We start from the raw sequence: 18,668 nt of genomic DNA on the forward strand, positions 1-18,668 counted from the left end.
TTTTTTTAAAGATTTTAGTCATTTATTCATGAAAGACACAGAGAGATGGAGAGACACAGGCAGAGGGAGAAGAGGCTCCATGCAGGGAGCCCGATGTGGGACTCCGGGATCGCACCCTGTGCTGAAGGCAAGCGCTAAACCGTTGAGCCACCTGGGCGGCCCCACCCTGCTAATCTTGAAGGAGCAAACCACCATGTTGTGGAGGGAACCATGTGGCAAGATCCATGTGGATCTGATCACAACCTTTGGATGTGGAGCATAATCCCTGAAAGCCGGTCACCCAGTGAGACAGCAGGACCTCAGTTGTAAAACCACAGGAAATGAATTCCACCCAAAACTGAGAAAACTTGGAAGAGGGTTTCCCTAGTCAAGTTTCCAAAATGAGGATGAAGCCATCTGACATTTTGACTTAGCCTTAGGGGACACTGAGAAGAGGACCAGCTAAGATATTGGATTCCTGATGCATGGAAACAGTGAAATAATACATTAATATTGTTATAAGTTGCTAAGCATGTGGCAATTTGTTATACACCATTAAAGATCTAACACAGAAGCAATCATACTTAAAGCGCCAGCACTTACCTCTTGTTCCTTTGCCTTCTTATGTCTCACATCACATTTCCTTCTTTCTGGAGAAGAAGGAATCTCTCATAACTATTCCTTGGTACTAAAAATAAAATTATAGAACAAAATCTTCCCAGGTTCTCTTTTTCATCTGGAGAATAGGGTTGATGTGGGGGGAGAAACCTCATTCCCCTTTGTAAATTTAGACCAAGTCTTCAAATTAGCACAATAGCTTAGAGAAAGCTTATTTTGCTTTATTTATGGGGCATTCTTAGCATTTAAAAATATGGGACAAATGCTATGGAGGAAATAATAATTGTATTTTTTAAAGAAAAATATGATAAGAAGAAGAAATGTTAAAGCCTATAAAAAAACTAATTAAGATAAAATTATAATGATGCTAGTTTATGTCATCGCTTTATTGTAGGGAAGATGATGGGTGTCTAGGGCACACCCTGGTGACTCATTCAGAACCATAAAGAAGCACCCAGTTTCTTCCTCATAAAATATTATTTTAAAATGCAATGAAGAGAGCCTCAAAACTCACAATGTGGTATAATTTTGTTTTCAAACTCACAGTTGACAGGAAAATGTGCATGTAAATTACAGAAGTTGTACTTTGACATAGAGAATTACTTTTGACCATTATGAGTTATCAACATGTGCTTTCAAAAATAGTCTTTCTACTTTGAATGTCTTGTAAAACTGCACTTCCCCAAGACGTCTCCTTACTTGTTTCACTTCGTCAGAGGGATCTGAAGAATTGTGAAGTGCTGTTTCATTTCAGCTAAAAGCCAGACTCCAGCCACACAGATGAAGGTGGTATCGCATCTGACCAAATGAAGCAACAAAATCACATCTAATATTTGATCATTTGATAGCTTTTGAAAATTTAGTAATCCTAAATTTCAGTCAATTACTCCAGAGAGATTAGTGTACAAGACCCATCCCAGGAAGACAACTCATGCAGAAGCATTTGTTTCTTAATATCCCAAAGAGTTGTACATGTCATAAAAGGCTTGTGGGTCCAGAGCTAAGCTGAGACAAGAAAAATGACTGAGACAGTCTTAGCAAAAATACAAATTATAGCCCAGGGCACCAACACTGACATGAAGGAAAAGCTGACCACTCATTCTTTCTACTGCAAGCTTAGGCAAGGCTCTGCAGTTTCTCTAGTCATCAAACTGCTGTTTTCATTTTAAGAAGAAACAAAACAAAAGCAAGCAAAAAAAAAATCAGTCTTCATTGATAAACCAGCTATGATGGGATGAGGAAGATTTCCAAAACCCAATGAATGCTACCAAAAGTTGATATGTTAGTGTCAGTGTAACCCTGTCATGTCTGAGCACGACGGAATAGAAAAGGTGGAAGCAGAATGCTCTCACCCCACCCCACAGCTGCCCAGACATTCTTGTTCCCTAGCATGCTGTCTACTCTTCTCCGTCACTGATGCTGCATGCCTAGTAGATTTTGACAGTTTGCTTATAGTCCAGGGCAATCCCACGGCGGCCCTTACATACAATAATTAATGCACAAGACACGGTTCTGGTTGCTGTGGGAAAAAGAGACATAATCTTTTTCTCAAGGATCTTCCTGCCAGCAGCAGATGCATATGACTTTTCTGCAAAGAGCCCTGGACCCCACTCCTGCTCATTGTTGACCAGTTCTAGTCTAATCCAATCTCTTTATTGGTTTCATCTTCTTGACCCTGAGCCACTACTTAGATTCCTGCCTTCTGCCCCACCACCTCTTATTTGTACTTTGCATCTCCAGTACTTGATTCTTACTATCCAGCCAACTTTTCTGCTGCTCTTCTTCCAAGTTTCTGGGGTTGTTTCCAGGAGAAGTGTACATCCGGGTCTGGCACTACAGGATGCAGCACTTGGCCAACATCTGAGACATTTTATTTTTTTTTTCTCCTTAGAGGAAAAATTTAGAGATTCATCTCTCTAAACATTTCTCTAAAGATTTCCCTAGAGATATTCTCCTGTTAGTAGAGACTGATGGAAGGCTACTGCATACCCTCTAAATCCAGAGGAGCTGGTATGATAAGATAGAGCTGAATGCAGAGGAGAATGTGAGCTTTGGTTTGGACACTTTCCCAGTGCTGCCACGTCCTAGTTGTGTCCTGCTGGGAAAATTACTTAATATCGTGGAAACTCAGTTTTTCTTATTTATGAAAGGAGGAAACTATTCTTATTTTGCAGAATCACTGAGAGTATTAGAGCAGCATTATGCATAGCAGTTCCTTTTAAAATTGTAGCTGAACAGTATAGAACAAGGAACAAAATGAAGTACAGCTAAAACCTCAATGCTGGCTTTCTTATATGCCTGAAAAAAAAAATGGTTCTAAGATCAACAAAAGACTGACAAACAGGTACAATCAAATATCACAGGGGCAAATTGTGTCTGCTCTCTAGCAGGGTGGAGTAACAGAGAAACTGTCTGGGGAATCTGATAACAGCCCTGAAATTCTTCTAAGCAGACAACAAATATCTTAAATACATGTGTATTGCATAGTTCCTAGGATCTTCATATCCTGTAGTTCATATCCTGGTCATAGGATAGTTCCTAAGATCAGCATTCAGTATCTACCTATTCTTATTTTACCAAAAATTTCATGAAGCTTAGTTTTCTAATTTCCCAGTCCACAGCAAATTAGAAATAACAAATTTAGTGAGGAGAAAAAGTCTCAATGGGAAGAAAAGAACTGACAATTTTATTATCCAACAATTCATTCCTAGAGGGATCAGTATGGAAAATATTTTATGTGGGATTTAGTGTTGAAAAACTAATCTTGGGCAGCTTGGATGTTGCAGTGGTTTGGTGCTGCCTGCAGCCTGGGGTGTGATCCTGGAGACCCGGGATCGAGTCCCATGTTGGGCTTCGGCATGGAGCCTGCTTCTCCCTCTGCCTGTGTCTCCGCCTGTCTCTCTCTCTCTCTCTCTGTGTCTCTATGAATAAATAAATAAAATCTTTTAAAAAAAACCCTAATCTTTAGCCTTGCATTTTATAAATTTTATCATGCTATCTACGTATAATATGGCATGATTATCATTAGATCTTGGAATTCTAAATATTAAACCCCACCCAAAGAATGAAGACATGTCAACAAGGCTTTTAAACAAGAAGAGGACTAATATAAATGATGTGACATTTTGTTTTTAGACTGAACAAAAAATGTACCTTTCTGAGAGCCTGTTTGAGCCAAATGGAACAATATGTTAAGTAAGGTCACCTTATTTTCAATGACTCTCAGGACTTTTCTCAACATTACGAGATTGGGCTTTATTTTCCCGCAAATGTTTGTTTAAAAATCTGTCTTAAGGTCCTTTTATAAACAAGATATTTTAAAATATCCACTTAGGATGAACTAGAGTAAATTGCTACCAAACAGGATATCAATTTTCATATTTATATAACGTGGTAACATGCCAGGGGTATTTAAAACATTGGAATTAGCCACATTTCTCAGTTTGGATAGCCTCACATGACCAACAAGTGATAATGCCCTACACTCAGGTTAGAATTTCTTTTTAAACTTTCCCGTGTCACATCAAGCCTTTCTAACCCAGGTCCTTATTTTTGTTGTTGTTGTTTTTGTTTTGCTTTTGTTTTTTTAAAGATAGTGTGTCTGCCTGAGCTGGGGGGATGGAGAGGTGGTGGGGCAGGTGGGGGTGATGTGGGGGCAGGGGAGAGAGAGAGAAAGAGAGAAAATAATTTTTTAAAAAATATTTTATTTATTTAACAGAGAGAGAGAGAGAGAGCACAAGCAGGGGAAGCAACAGAGGGAGAGGGAGGAGCGGACTCCCCAACTGAGCAGGGAGCCAGCCATGGGGCTCACTCCCAGGATCCTGGGATCATGACCTGAGCTAAAGGTAGACACTTAACTGACTGAGCCACTCAGGTGCCCAAGAGAGAAAGAGAGAGAATCTTAAGTAGGCTCCATGCCCAGTGTGGAGCCTGATGTGGGCTCAACACAGGGCTTAATCTCACCACCCTGAGATCATGACCTGAGCCAAAATCAAGAGTGGGATACTTAATCAACTGAGCCACCCAGACTCCCCTAACCAAGATCCTTTCTAATTCCAAGTACTACCAGCTAGAGTTCTTAGTATATTGTTTTGGAACTTGACTTGGCCTCATTCCACTTGTTGGAGCTTATATATTGAACTTGGATGACTGCCTTTTCTCACACCTGACAGGCTCTTAATTGGCAAGGCAGCCAGTTCTACACCATTTATAATAATATAATTATGCAAATTTAGAAAGAATAGTAGCATTTAAAAAATGACCAACAGTCATTTGAGAGTTATTGATTAAAAAATAAGTATTGGAGTATTAATGTATCATAAAGCCAATTTAGAAACAATCACGGATTATAAATCCAACACAAAGAAATAGATGGGTTTTAATTAAAATGGAACTTAGAAATTAGGGCAGCCTGCGTGGCTCAGCGGTTTAGTGCCGCCTTCAGCCCAGGGTGGGATCCTGGAGACCCGGAATTGAGTCCCACGTCGGGCTCCCTGCATGGAGCCTGCTTCTCCCTCTGCTGTGTCTCTGCCTCTCTCTCTCTCTCTCTCTCTCTCTCTGTGTGTGTCTCTCATGAATAAATAAATAAAATCTTAAAAAAAAAAAAAAAGAAATTACTGTGACTCCATGACTGAAAGAAACTTGGGTGGGGTCAGCCACTAAATATTAAAATGAGATTGTGTGACATAGTTTTATGCATTACATGCCAAAGACTATGGAGTCCATCAGAACAAAATCATAGTGAATGTGTGACAAATATTTCATAATCATCAATTAAAATAAAACTTGATATTCCTCAACGAATAAAATATAAACCTTTGAACAGAAAACATTTCAAATGGGGTAGAGTGACAAAAAAAGTGTAAGCAAATGTACATGAAAGCAAGTAGCATAGTGTTTGTATGATGTGTGAACATATCATCATAAAAGATAAAAATTTTAGCATGTATCTTTGTATATATACTATAAATGTATAAATGCACAAATGATAATTTTACTATATATTTATGTATAATGTATTTACATTTATGTATATAAAAGTATAATTTACAAATAGCATGTAAATATATATAATTGTAGTATTATATATAAGGGTAACACATATTTACCTTAGCATATATATTAGATTCCTAGAACATAACAAAGTAGCACAAATTAGGTAGCATAAAACAATAGAAATTTATTCTTTTAGTTCTGGGGAGTAGGTATTGGTGGGGCCCTGCTCTGCTGACTCAAAATATGTTCTATGCCTTTCTCTTAGCTTCTGGCATTGCTGGCAATCTTTGGCATTCCTCGGTTGTAAATGCAGTACTCCAATCTCTGCCTCCTCCATCCATACATAATATTCTGTGTGTCTTCACATGACATTCTCTTCTCTCGGTGTCTGCTTCTGTCTTGTCTTTTCTTATAAGGCCTCCAGCAATTGGATTAAGAGCTCACCCTACTTCTGTAGGAGTCTTGTCCTAACAATGAAGATTTTGATTATATATGCAAAGACCTTTGGTGCAGTAAGTTCATATTCACAGGTATCAGGTGTTAGAACTTCAACATATCTTCTTCAACCTGCAATAGTATGTATGTGTATGTGTGCGTATACACATACATATATATAGATATACATACACACACGATTGTATGTACTAAGATTTTATATGTAAATAACAGATTTGATACATAAGAAATATACAACATATAGCATAAGATATAATAAATGTGTATAATACAATATATAATATTTATTATATAAATATAATTCTGCTTTTATCATAAAATAAAATCCTGATTTTATAATCTTTATATGTCACAATCTATACTTATAAAATATTTGAAAGCATATTCAAAATTAATGAAATGCTGTGGGTAACTAAAATATGGCGAGGTCATTTAAAAAAGTTTGACTTTGATGTGACTTTCCTCCTTACTGGAGCAACCTGTCTTCCACAAGCCTCTGCACTTGCACAGGCCCCATAGGCTCTGTTTCTAGGCCTGCCTTACTGCACCTACACTGCTTACATAGATAAACACAGGGTCTCCAGATTAGCAAGGTAAAAGTCTCCCTTTAGCCTTCAGATCTCCTATTTCTAAAATCCTGTCACTTCTTTTTATTTCCAAACATCTCATACACATGCAAAATTAGCTCATTCTTGGCATATTTTATTCTTGGACCTCTGCTTGTAAGTTAAGAATGATGTCTGCCTGGATGATTTAATGTGGCAGCTTTCTGCAAACTCCGGCCCCCTGGCCTGTGGACCCATGCCCAATCTGGCCCAAGGGACCCATTTGCTACAAATGCAGTCTTTTTTCAATTAAAGTGTTAAATGCATATATCAACTATTGCAAAAGCAACGCAAGTGGAGAAAACATTTTTCTAATAGTTAAGTTTCTATTTAAAGGAACAATTCATTGACAATACATTTCTTGAAAGTGAAATGTTGCCTTAACGGTCAAGTTGTTAACAATGACTTTATTCTGCTGGCTCTTGGTATGCAAATCTAAAAAGTTTAACAATACCTTTCCAATAGTATATGTAAAATGTGTGTATGTATAAATTTTATATCTTTCTATTAATTCCTATATTTCACAATGACTTACTTATTTTGAACCCTGAGAGTGTTCAAAGCACATTTTACTGCAAAAGCAAACAAACAATAAATAAAATGCATGAATTAAAGAAACATTGCTCCAACGTGTAGGTGTAGGAACTTGCTTCTAAATTTACGTCTGAATAAATAAATAAATAAATAAATAAATAAATAAATAAATAAATAAATTTACGTCTGAAAAGTTTATCTTATGATTCAGACATACTTATTTTATTCTTCTCATAATTTTCTACTTCTTTTTTTGGAGATTTTTGCTATAATTTGAGGTTATGGTAGAGTCAGAATTATGCAAGCAATAATGTTTTGGTCTCCACAATCCTCAGGAGACTTCATTAAATGGATTGTTACTTCTATTTACTAAATACAGAGCATAGATAAATCTACTGATGCAGTGATTAGGAATAAAGGTTATTCGTAATTTCATTTACTAGCCTAATATCAGATATATTTTAAACCAAACATTTTTATATATTTCATATAGGAAAACAAAAACTGCTTGGTATAATAGCAAACTAAAAATCTGAAAAAAAAAGCATAACTAGTAAGTTTAGCTCTAAAAACTATTAAAAATGCTTAGAAAATATTGGAATTAAAACAATTAGGGTCAGAATAGAAAGTACAAAAAAAAAAGTCCGATGCATACATTTTAAATGAAAGTCCACATTTTGACATTCAATAGAGAAATAGTGAATATTTTATAAAGATGTTGAGAAAATTTGATAGCTAAAGAGGGAAAAAGTAAACAGTGAACTAGCTTACTAACCTATACCCAAATAAATTCCAAAGGTCACTAATAAGTTTTGGTCTTTTAATCTTTCTTTCTAAATTACGTAAAGGAAAAATTGTGGTAAACAGTTTAATGGGCTTCGATAAATGCAGAGTCATGTAGCCCCATGTAAGCCCACCACCACAATCAAGAATCCTGTCATCTTCAAAGATGTCCTTGGGTTGCCTTTGTAATCAGTCTCCAGCTTCTAACCCAGTAATCTGTTCTTTATCGTTTTACCTTTACCAGAATGTCATATAAATAGAATAATACATGATGTTGCCTGGTGAGTGTGGATTCTTTGATGAACAGAAAATAGTGGAGATTCATTGAATTTATAAACAATTCATTCTTTTTAGTGCTGAGTACTGTTCCACTATATGATTATAGCTTAATCTATCAATTCAGTAGCTGAAGAATATTTGGGTTGTTGCCTGGCTTTCTTTTTTATCATTAAAAAAATTTCGTATTATTTCACTCATATGTGGAATTTAAGAAACAAAACAGATAAATACGGGAGGAAAAAGAAAGAGATATAAACCATAAAACAGACTCTTAACTCTAGAGAATAAATTGATGCTTACCCAAGGGCAGGTGTGTGTGGGGGATGGGATGGGTGAAATAGGTGATGGGGATTAAGAAGGGCATTTGCTGTGATGAGAACTGGGTGTTATATATAAGTGGTGAATCACTAAATTCTACTCTTGAAATTGGTACTACACCAAATGTCAACTAACTGGAATTTAGATAAAAACTTGAAAAGTTTTATTTCATTCTCTTAATTTTTTAATCCAGCTTCTCTACTCACTTTAAACTTTTTCAATTCCACAACTAGTCCCCAACATTTAAGATGGAACCACATGAGTTGCCTATTTTGATGTCTGTGGGGATTCCAGACATTACCAAAATATGGATCATGCTTAAATATGTTGGTTAAGCCTGCTGCTGTCTCTAGGTCAGCAATACCAGGGTCAGTAAACTCTAAACTATTCCCAGTTGCTTGCTTATTCATCTTGCTTACTTGAAACTTTATGCCTCTTGATTATTGACTCTCCAATTCCTCTTCTCCTAAGCTATCATAAGACATTAGTCTACTCTGATTTTATCAATTTGACAATTTTTTTTTTTCTTCTTGGGGGATTCTTTTTTTTTTTTTTAATTTATTTTTTATTGGTGTTCAATTTACTAACATACAGAATAACACCCAGTGCCCGTCACCCATTCACTCCCACCCCCCGCCCTCCTCCCCTTCTACCACCCCTAGTTCGTTTCCCAGAGTTAGCAGTCTTTACGTTCTGTCTCCCTTTCTGATATTTCCCACACATTTCTTCTCCATTCCCTTATATTCCCTTTCACTATTATTTATGTTCCCCAAATGAATGAGAACATATAATGTTTGTCCTTCTCCGACTGACTTACTTCACTCAGCATAATACCCTCCAGTTCCATCCACGTTGAAGCAAATGGTGGGTATTTGTCATTTCTAATAGCTGAGTAATATTCCATTGTATACATAAACCACATCTTCTTTATCCATTCATCTTTCGTTGGACACCGAGGCTCCTTCCACAGTTTGGCTATCGTGGCCATTGCTGCTATAAACATCGGGGTGCAGGTGTCCCGGCGTTTCATTGCATTTGTATCTTTGGGGTAAATCCCCAACAGTGCAATTGCTGGGTGGTAGGGCAGGTATATTTTTAACTGTTTGAGGAACCTCCACACAGTTTTCCAGAGTGGCTGCACCAGTTCGCATTCCCACCAACAGTGTAAGAGGGTTCCCTTTTCTCCGCATCCTCTCCAACATTTGTTGTTTCCTGCCTTGTTAATTTTCCCCATTCTCACTGGTGTGAGGTGGTATCTCATTGTAGTTTTGATTTGTATTTCCCTGATGGCAAGTGATGCAGAACATTTTCTCATATGCATGTTGGCCATGTCTATGTCTTCCTCTGTGAGATTTCTGTTCATGTCTTTTGCCCATTTCATGATTGGATTGTTTGTTTCTTTGCTGTTGAGTTTAATAAGTTCTTTATAGATCTTGGAAACTAGCCCTTTATCTGATATGTCATTTGCAAATATCTTCTCCCATTCTGTAGGTTGTCTTTGAGTTTTGTTGACTGTATCCTTTGCTGTGCAAAAGCTTCTTATCTTGATGAAGTCCCAATAGTTCATTTTTGCTTTTGTTTCTTTTGCCTTCGTGGATGTATCTTGCAAGAAGTTACTATGGCCGAGTTCAAAAAGGGTGTTGCCTGTGTTCTTCTCTAGGATTTTGATGGACAATTTGACAATTTTAAATATCTCATATAAGTGCAATCATGCAGTATTTGTCTTTGTGTGATTGGTTCACTACAATTAGCATAATATCCTCAAGGTTCATCCATGCTGCTGCATATAACAGACTATAAAAGCTAAATAGTGGGGCACCTGGGTGGCTCAGTTGGTTAAATGTCTGCCTTCAGCTCAGATCATGATCCCAGGGTCCTGGGATCAAGCCCTACATTGGGCTCCCTGCTTCATGAGGAACCTCTTCTCCTCCCTCTCCTTCTGCCTGCCACTCCCCCCCTACTTGTGCTCTCGCTCTTTCTGTCAAATAAATAAATAAATATTTTTTTAAAAAAGCTAAATAGTATTCCATTGTGTGTGTATATACTACACTTTCTTTATCCATTCATCTGTAGAAGGGGATTTAAGTTGCTTCCAAATCTTAGCTATTATGAATAATGCTGAAGTGAGCATGGGAGAGCTCATTTCTCCTTGAGATCCTGATTTCAGTTTTGGGGGGTAAATATTCAGAAGTGGGATTGCTAGATCCTAAAGTAGTTTTAGTATTACTAACTATTACTAGTATTACTTCTTGAGAAACCTCCATATTGTTTTCTATAGTGGCTTCACTATTACACATTCCTACCACGAATGCATAAAGGTTCCGATTTCTCCACATCCCCAGCCATATTTGTCTTTTTGTTTTTTGATAGCCACCCTGACAGGTCTGAGATGATATCTTATTATGGTTTTGATTTCAATTTCCTGATAATTACTAATGTTGAGCAGTTTTTCATCTACCTGCTGGCTATATGTATATCTTTGGAGAAATGTCTGTTCAAACCCTTAACTTATTTTTTAATCAGGCTATTATATTTTCTGCTATTGAGTCATAAGGAGTTCCTTATATATTTTGAAGATTAACCCTTTATCAGATTTATGGCTTCCACATATTTTCTCTCATTCCATAGTTTGCCTTTTCATTTTGTTGATTATTTCCTTTGCTGGGCAGAAGCTTTTCAGTCTGATGCAGTGCTATTTGTTTTGCTTTGTTCTTGTTGTCTGTGCCTTTAGTCCAGGAAATTATTGTGAAGACCAACATCATGAAGCTTTTCCCTTGTGTTTTTTCCTAAGTTTTACAGTCTCAGGTCTTAACATTTAAGTCTTCAATTCATTTTGAGTTGCATATGAAGAGATGATTCCAATTTCATTTTTTATATGTGGACATCCAGGTTTCCCATCCATTTGTTGAAGTGACTATCATTTCTCTGTTGTGTAGTGTTGGCACTTTTGTCAAAGATCAGTTGACCATATATTCATGGATTTATTTCTGGGCTCTCTAGTCTCTTTCATTGGCTAATATACATCTCTTTATGCCAGTACCATACTTTTGTATCTTCTACATAGCTTTTAGTAACAATCAATGGGGGAAATAGTCTGTGATGAACTCTCATCTTGGCTGTCAACATAAGCTTCTGGTACATGATATAAGTTTAAAAAAGGCAACCACAAAAGTGCTTGAGGAAACTAGGAGAATATATTTTGTAAGAATGGGAGAAATCATTTTTAAGTGATATGAAAATTTGATACCATTAAGAAAAGATGACTTTATAAAACTTAAAATATCTATGTGACAAGAATAATATACACAAAGTGAAGAGAGAAAAACAAATTGGCCAAAAATATTTGCCTTTGGCAAATATGTTAATGTTCTTAATCTTTAGAAAGCTCTTATAAGTTAAGGTGTAAAAGACAAGAGTCCAACAAAGGTCAAGAGCAGACAGGTCACAGCAAAAAGACATTTTAAACCTGTAAAAGTTGCCCAGTCTCACACAAAATTAATGAAATGTAATTTAAGCAAAATAAGTCATTTTTTTTCAGAAAGGCAAATAGAAAAGTTCTGGTTATATTCTGTATTGGCAAGAGACTCTCATATACTGTTACTGGCCATATTAATTGGTATTCTCCCATTGCAAAACAATTTACATTATCATAGGCGTTAAGATTTAATGTCTACAAATTCATTTTACAAGTATTAACTAAACGTACCCTCCCAACATCCATGAGGGCTCGTTATTTTATATGTCCGTTTTAAAAATAAAATTGAAGCTCAAGGAGATGCCACATCAATTATGTCACACAACTAGTAAGTGGCGGAGCCAGGCTTAAAGCTGATGTCTTTGGGTTTCATGTTCAGTTATATTTCCATTAATCAGAGTTGACTTCCCTTGAAACACAAGTGTTTTGTATGGCAAAGTGTGTCACTATTTCATACAATGAATATGAAAGATGCTACATTTAATTAACATGAAGACAGATAATGTACTACTGGTGCCATCCTTACTTCCAACTTGGTAGAACTGCTATAGCAAGAGAAGAATTAGGAAGGTGAGAACATTTTTCTTTTTCTTTACTAACATCTTGAAGAAGTGTTTCTGTTTTTATGTATTTTTGTGTGTTTTAAGGTTATGTTTCTCAACGTATCATTTGGGAGCTTTGTGTTAATAATTCTTATTTGGGTATTTTAAAGAATAGACTCAGTGGAAATCCTTCATTAGCATGATAAATGATGAGTTTAAATAAAATACATGGAAAAAGTGCAGTTTTGAAGTAGTTTATTATCTGGCATTGAACCAACTTTTGAGAGAGATAATTATTTTGAGTTGCTGAAGTTTACTGCAATTTTCATATGGAAATATTTCCTCTCCCATTTCCTTGTGTTACTGAAGACATATTATGAAAACCGTAATATATTGGAAGCTTGCAATTTGGAACTCATTTGATTTAACTGATAAGATCTTTTTCATTTCATAAAACATAGCTACTCTCAGAAATATAAAACTGCTCTGCTGTATTAAACAGTGAAAACCAGGACAGCAATATTAATTGGCTTTTGGACTGTGAGTATTTGAATCAACCTCTCCATCAATATTTTTCCACTAGACTTTGCTCGAATTACTATAAAAAACCAAGGTATTTATCCTGGTTTATAACATTGTATAACATTTTTTTATTACAATTTTAGCAATTTTAGAAATTCTCTGTACTGTAAAAGGCATGCTAAAGCTACTCCAGAACATATGGTCCACTGAATGGCCATTAAACATTTGTTCACTATTCAATGATGATTTTCAAGTAAAAAATATCAGGGTGGGGCACCTGGGTGGATCAGTGGTTGAGCGTTTGCCTTTGGCTCAGGTTGGGATCTTGGGGTCCTGGGATGGAGTCCTGCATCAGATTCTTTGCAGGGAGCCCACTTCTCCCTCTGCCTGTGTCTCTGCCTTTCTTTCTGTGTCTCTCATGAATAAATAAATAAAATCTTAAATAAATATATAAGGGTGTTTGGTTACATTGTGATAAATGAGAAAGAACGTTTATGAGCTAATCCTATTTAATTTTGGACTCAACAGAGTGCTGTCTGTCTTCTTGTGGGTACTAATTAATGATGTGAACCCTGCAATCAAGCAACCCTTCTTTGGCCACCACTAGCTGTGTGATTTGGGGCAAACGACTTAGCTTTTCTGAAGTTTAGTTTTCTCATGTGTAAAATAATGTAACCACTTAGGCATACAGAGTTGTAATAGTTAAATGAGATAAACTAAGAGAATGTCTAATCCAGTGCCTGGGACATAAATATTCAATAATCATTAGTTTTATTTTCCTCCCACTCCTTTACTTGTCTGACGCTAGTGGGGGCTTGTTGTGGATGCTGTGATGTGCCCAGATTCCCTCTCAAGGAGGAACTGATTGTCTTAGCTGCTAGGGGGGAGGGGTGGCTGTTGGCAGAGAGCCTACAGCATCTGGCCCCTACAGGGATTACCTCAGCTACTGCTAGTTGATTGCAGTAAAGTCACACATTTCCCAGGACAGTGCACAAATACTGATGGACCAATCCTTGGATAAAGAGGTCTGGTTATGTCCATGCAAATCCTAACATCTCTGAAAGTCCAAATAGCTCCAGAGCTTCTCCTGAAGCTATCATTAAGTCTGATTTATAGTTCATCTCCCATTGCTCAATGCTGCTGCCTTTCCTCTTTTTCAGAAAGATTGGTCCTAGGGAAACTTCAATAAACATTTTTAGTTAAATTCAAACTCAGTGTTTACTCTCCAGAGAACCTGCTACCTGGCTGCACCTGCAACCTGGCATTTTGTAAGTCTTCAGTGAACATTCTTTCCAGAGCATCGCCAAGGACACTCACTGTACTCCCTCATTTGATTTCCCCTACTTGCCCCACCCTGCTGCCAGCACACTGGCAGCCCAGATGAGAAAAGACCCAACAATTAAGGGAGTGTACTGACTCTTGATAAAAAAAAAAAAAAAAAAAAAAAAAAAAAAAAGAAAAAGAAAAAGATCTTGGCTTTATTAGTGATTATGTTTCTTAGGCTGGAAAACTTCATTTCATGTTGGTTAAGCTCTTTCATTCTATAGCTATAAACCTTAAGACATTGGTATTAAAATCAAATTAACCTCAGTGTTATAGTTTGTCTAGGCTGATTTTTTTTTAATGACATAATCTTATTTGAACAATACATTTAGTACCATTGTTCTGCTGACAACCACTCCTACAACTATCACTAACAAAAGCAACAGTTTCAAGCAGTTTACTAGAGTTTGGAAAATCCAGTATGTATAAATGATACAGGAAGCTTAAGAGTATTACCTCAATACTGTATATAAAGAATCTAATGGTTCATAGAAGTTCACAGAGCTAATTGGTAAAATTGAGGCTGAATTCAGACTTCTGACCTTAGACTTACTGTTTTTTTTTCTCTTATATTGTGATAAACTCCGTATCATTTACAAAAGTCTGGTTTAAGAACATAAATACAATATAAAGAGTCAATTCTTCATGTTAGGCTACTGCAAGTATGTATATTACTAGAAGTTCATGTCCTTTAAACAGTTTTATAGCATTCTTGTCTCAAAAAGTTGAACTTGCCTGCACGTAACAATGAGCGAACTATCTTATTAATGTACATTCACTGACATTAATTATTAACCCTGATTACTAACAGAGACATTATCACACAGATGGGTAATGTGGCTTTCCATTTCCAAAATATGAAACAGAGCTATAGTTTGGGAAAAAGTTTAGCTGTGTCTTCTAAATAAAGAGACCTTGTCAGGCTGGAAATGGAAACTTGGAATTGGAGACCAGGGTTCTTTATTTCATCATGTGTTGACCTCCAGATACAGAACATAAGAAGGCTACCCAGTGTTTTGAATGGCAAGTGCTTTTTTGAGTGTTCTACATTTAGAAGTCACATGGTACACACTGTCAAAAACATAATGGCCTGATGTACCTTGTGGCTTTACTTTGCTAAGAGTTTCTAATGACTATTTAGTTGACATATATCAGATATCTAATCTGGTATATGTTTAACATTAATAAATCATTTTGATCACATTAACCATTTTCTCAACATTACCAATTAGCCATTAATGTCATTTGCTGTGATTTATTTGCAAGATATCAAGAGATTTCAAGGTATTGAATAAAAAATATTTTTTTTTTTTTTTTTTTGGTTTTTATTTTATTTTTTTTTTTTTATTTTTCTGTTTTCTATTTTATTTATTTCTTTTTTTTTTTTTTTTTTTTTTTTTTTTATTGGTGTTCAATTTACTAACATACAGAATAACACCCAGTGCCCGTCACCCATTCACTCCCACCCCCCGCCCTCCTCCCCTTCTACCACCCCTAGTTCGTTTCCCAGAGTTAGCAGTCTTTATGTTCTGTCTCCCTTTCTGATATTTCCCACACATTTCTTCTCCCTTCCCTTATTTTCCCTTTCACTATTATTTATATTCCCCAAATGAATGAGAACATATAATGTTTGTCCTTCTCCGACTGACTTACTTCACTCAGCATAATACCCTCCAGTTCCATCCACGTTGAAGCAAATGGTGGGTATTTGTCATTTCTAATAGCTGCGTAATATTCCATTGTATACATAAACCACATCTTCTTTATCCATTCATCTTTCGTTGGACACCGAGGCTCCTTCCACAGTTTGGCTATCGTGGCCATTGCTGCTAGAAACATCGGGGTGCAGGTGTCCCAGCGTTTCATTGCATTTGTATCTTTGGGGTAAATCCCCAACAGTGCAATTGCTGGGTCGTAGGGCAGGTATATTTTTAACTGTTTGAGGAACCTCCACACAGTTTTCCACAGTGGCTGCACCAGTTCACATTCCCACCAACAGTGTAAGAGGGTTCCCTTTTCTCCACATCCTCTCCAACATTTGTTGTTTCCTGCCTTGTTAATTTTTCCCATTCTCACTGGTGTGAGGTGGTATCTCATTGTGGTTTTGATTTGTATTTCCCTGATGGCAAGTGATGCAGAGCATTTTCTAATGTGTATGTTGGCCATGTCTATGTCTTCTTCTGTGAGATTTCTGTTCATGTCTTTTGCCCATTTCATGATTGGATTGTTTGTTTCTTTGGTGTTGAGTTTAATAAGTTCTTTATAGATCTTGGAAACTAGCCCTTTATCTGATATGTCATTTGCAAATATCTTCTCCCATTCTGTAGGTTGTCTTTGAGTTTTGTTGACTGTATCCTTTGCTGTGCAAAAGCTTCTTATCTTGATGAAGTCCCAATAGTTCATTTTTGCTTTTGTTTCTTTTGCCTTCGTGGATGTGTCTTGCAAGAAGTTACTATGGCCGAGTTCAAAAAGGGTGTTGCCTGTGTTCTTCTCTAGGATTTTGATGGAATCTTGTCTCACATTTAGATCTTTCATCCATTTTGAGTTTATCTTTGTGTATGGTGAAAGAGAGTGGTCTAGTTTCATTCTTCTGCATGTGGATGTCCAATTTTCCCAGCACCATTTATTGAAGAGACTGTCTTTCTTCCAATGGGTAGTCTTTCCTCCTTTATCGAATATTAGTTGCCCATAAAGTTCAGGGTCCACTTCTGGATTCTCTACTCTGTTCCACTGATCTATGTGTCTGTTTTTGTGCTAGTACCACACTGTCTTGATGACCACAGCTTTGTAGTACAACCTGAAATCTGGCATTGTGATGCCCCCAGATATGGTTTTCTTTTTTAAAATTCCCCTGGCTATTCGGGGTCTTTTCTGATTCCACACAAATCTTAAAATAATTTGTTCTAACTCTCTGAAGAAAGTCCATGGTATTTTGATAGGGATTGCATTAAACGTGTATATTGCCCTGGGTAACATTGACATTTTCACAATATTAATTCTGCCAATCCATGAGCATGGAATATTTTTCCATCTCTTTGTGTCTTCCTCAATTTCTTTCAGAAGTGTTCTATAGTTTTGAGGGTATAGATCCTTTACATCTTTGGTGAGGTTTATTCCTAGGTATCTTATGCTTTTGGGTGCAATTGTAAATGGGATTGACTCCTTAATTTCTCTTTCTTCAGTCTCATTGTTAGTGTATAGAAATGCCACTGACTTCTGGGCATTGATTTTGTATCCTGCCACGCTACCGAATTGCTGTATGAGTTCTAGCAATCTTGGGGTGGAGACTTTTGGGTTTTCTATGTAGAGTATCATGTCATCGGCGAAGAGGGAGAGTTTGACTTCTTCTTTGCCAATTTGAATGCCTTTAATGTCTTTTTGTTGTCTGATTGCTGAGGCTAGGACTTCCAGTACTATGTTGAATAGCAGTGGTGAGAGTGGACATCCCTGTCTTGTTCCTGATCTTAGGGGAAAGGCTCCCAGTGCTTCCCCATTGAGAATGATATTTGCTGTGGGCTTTTCATAGATGGCTTTTAAGATGTCGAGGAATGCTCCCTCTATCCCTACATTCTGAAGAGTTTTGATCAGGAATGGATGCTGTATTTTGTCAAATGCTTTCTCTGCATCCAATGAGAGGATCATATGGTTCTTGGTTTTTCTCTTGCTGATATGATGAATCACATTGATTGTTTTACGGGTGTTGAACCAGCCTTGTGTCCCAGGGATAAATCCTACTTGGTCATGGTGAATAATTTTCTTAATGTACTGTTGGATCCTATTGGCCAGTATCTTGTTGAGAATTTTTGCATCCATGTTCATCAGGGATATTGGTCTGTAATTCTCCTTTTTGGCGGGGTCTTTGTCTGGCTTTGGAATTAAGGTGATGCTGGCTTCATAGAACGAATTTGGAAGTACTCCATCTCTTTCTATCTTTCCAAACAGCTTTAGGAGAATAGGTATGATTTCTTCTTTAAACGTTTGATAAAATTCTCCTGGGAAGCCATCTGGCCCTGGACTCTTGTGTCTTGGGAGGTTTTTGATGACTGCTTCAATTTCCTCCCTGGTTATTGGCCTGTTCAGGTTTTCTATTTCTTCCTGTTCCAGTTTTGGTAGTTTGTGGCTTTCCAGGAATGCGTCCATTTCTTCTAGATTGCCTAATTTATTGGCGTATAGCTGTTCATAATAGGTTTTTAAAATCGTTTGTATTTCCTTGGTGTTGGTAGTGATCTCTCCTTTCTC

General features: G+C 36.8%; 1 long non-coding RNA gene across 12 annotated transcripts in view; it reads left to right on the top strand.

The window, feature by feature from the left end:
• LOC144316850 (uncharacterized) overlaps positions 1-18,668 on the top strand; it is a 138,480-nt gene that overhangs the window by 44,463 nt on the left and 75,349 nt on the right. For 3 of the 12 annotated variants that reach the window (XR_013382695.1, XR_013382687.1, XR_013382694.1), the window contains one exon: positions 12-692. The exons of the other annotated variants lie outside the window; for them this stretch is intronic. This is a non-coding gene — a long non-coding RNA (uncharacterized LOC144316850). Of the gene's footprint in view, positions 1-11; positions 693-18,668 lie in introns of those variants that run through there. 12 annotated transcript variants of the gene reach the window in all.

This window comes from Canis aureus, chromosome 7, assembly GCF_053574225.1.
Source record: "Canis aureus isolate CA01 chromosome 7, VMU_Caureus_v.1.0, whole genome shotgun sequence".
Lineage (NCBI taxonomy): Eukaryota > Metazoa > Chordata > Mammalia > Carnivora > Canidae > Canis > Canis aureus.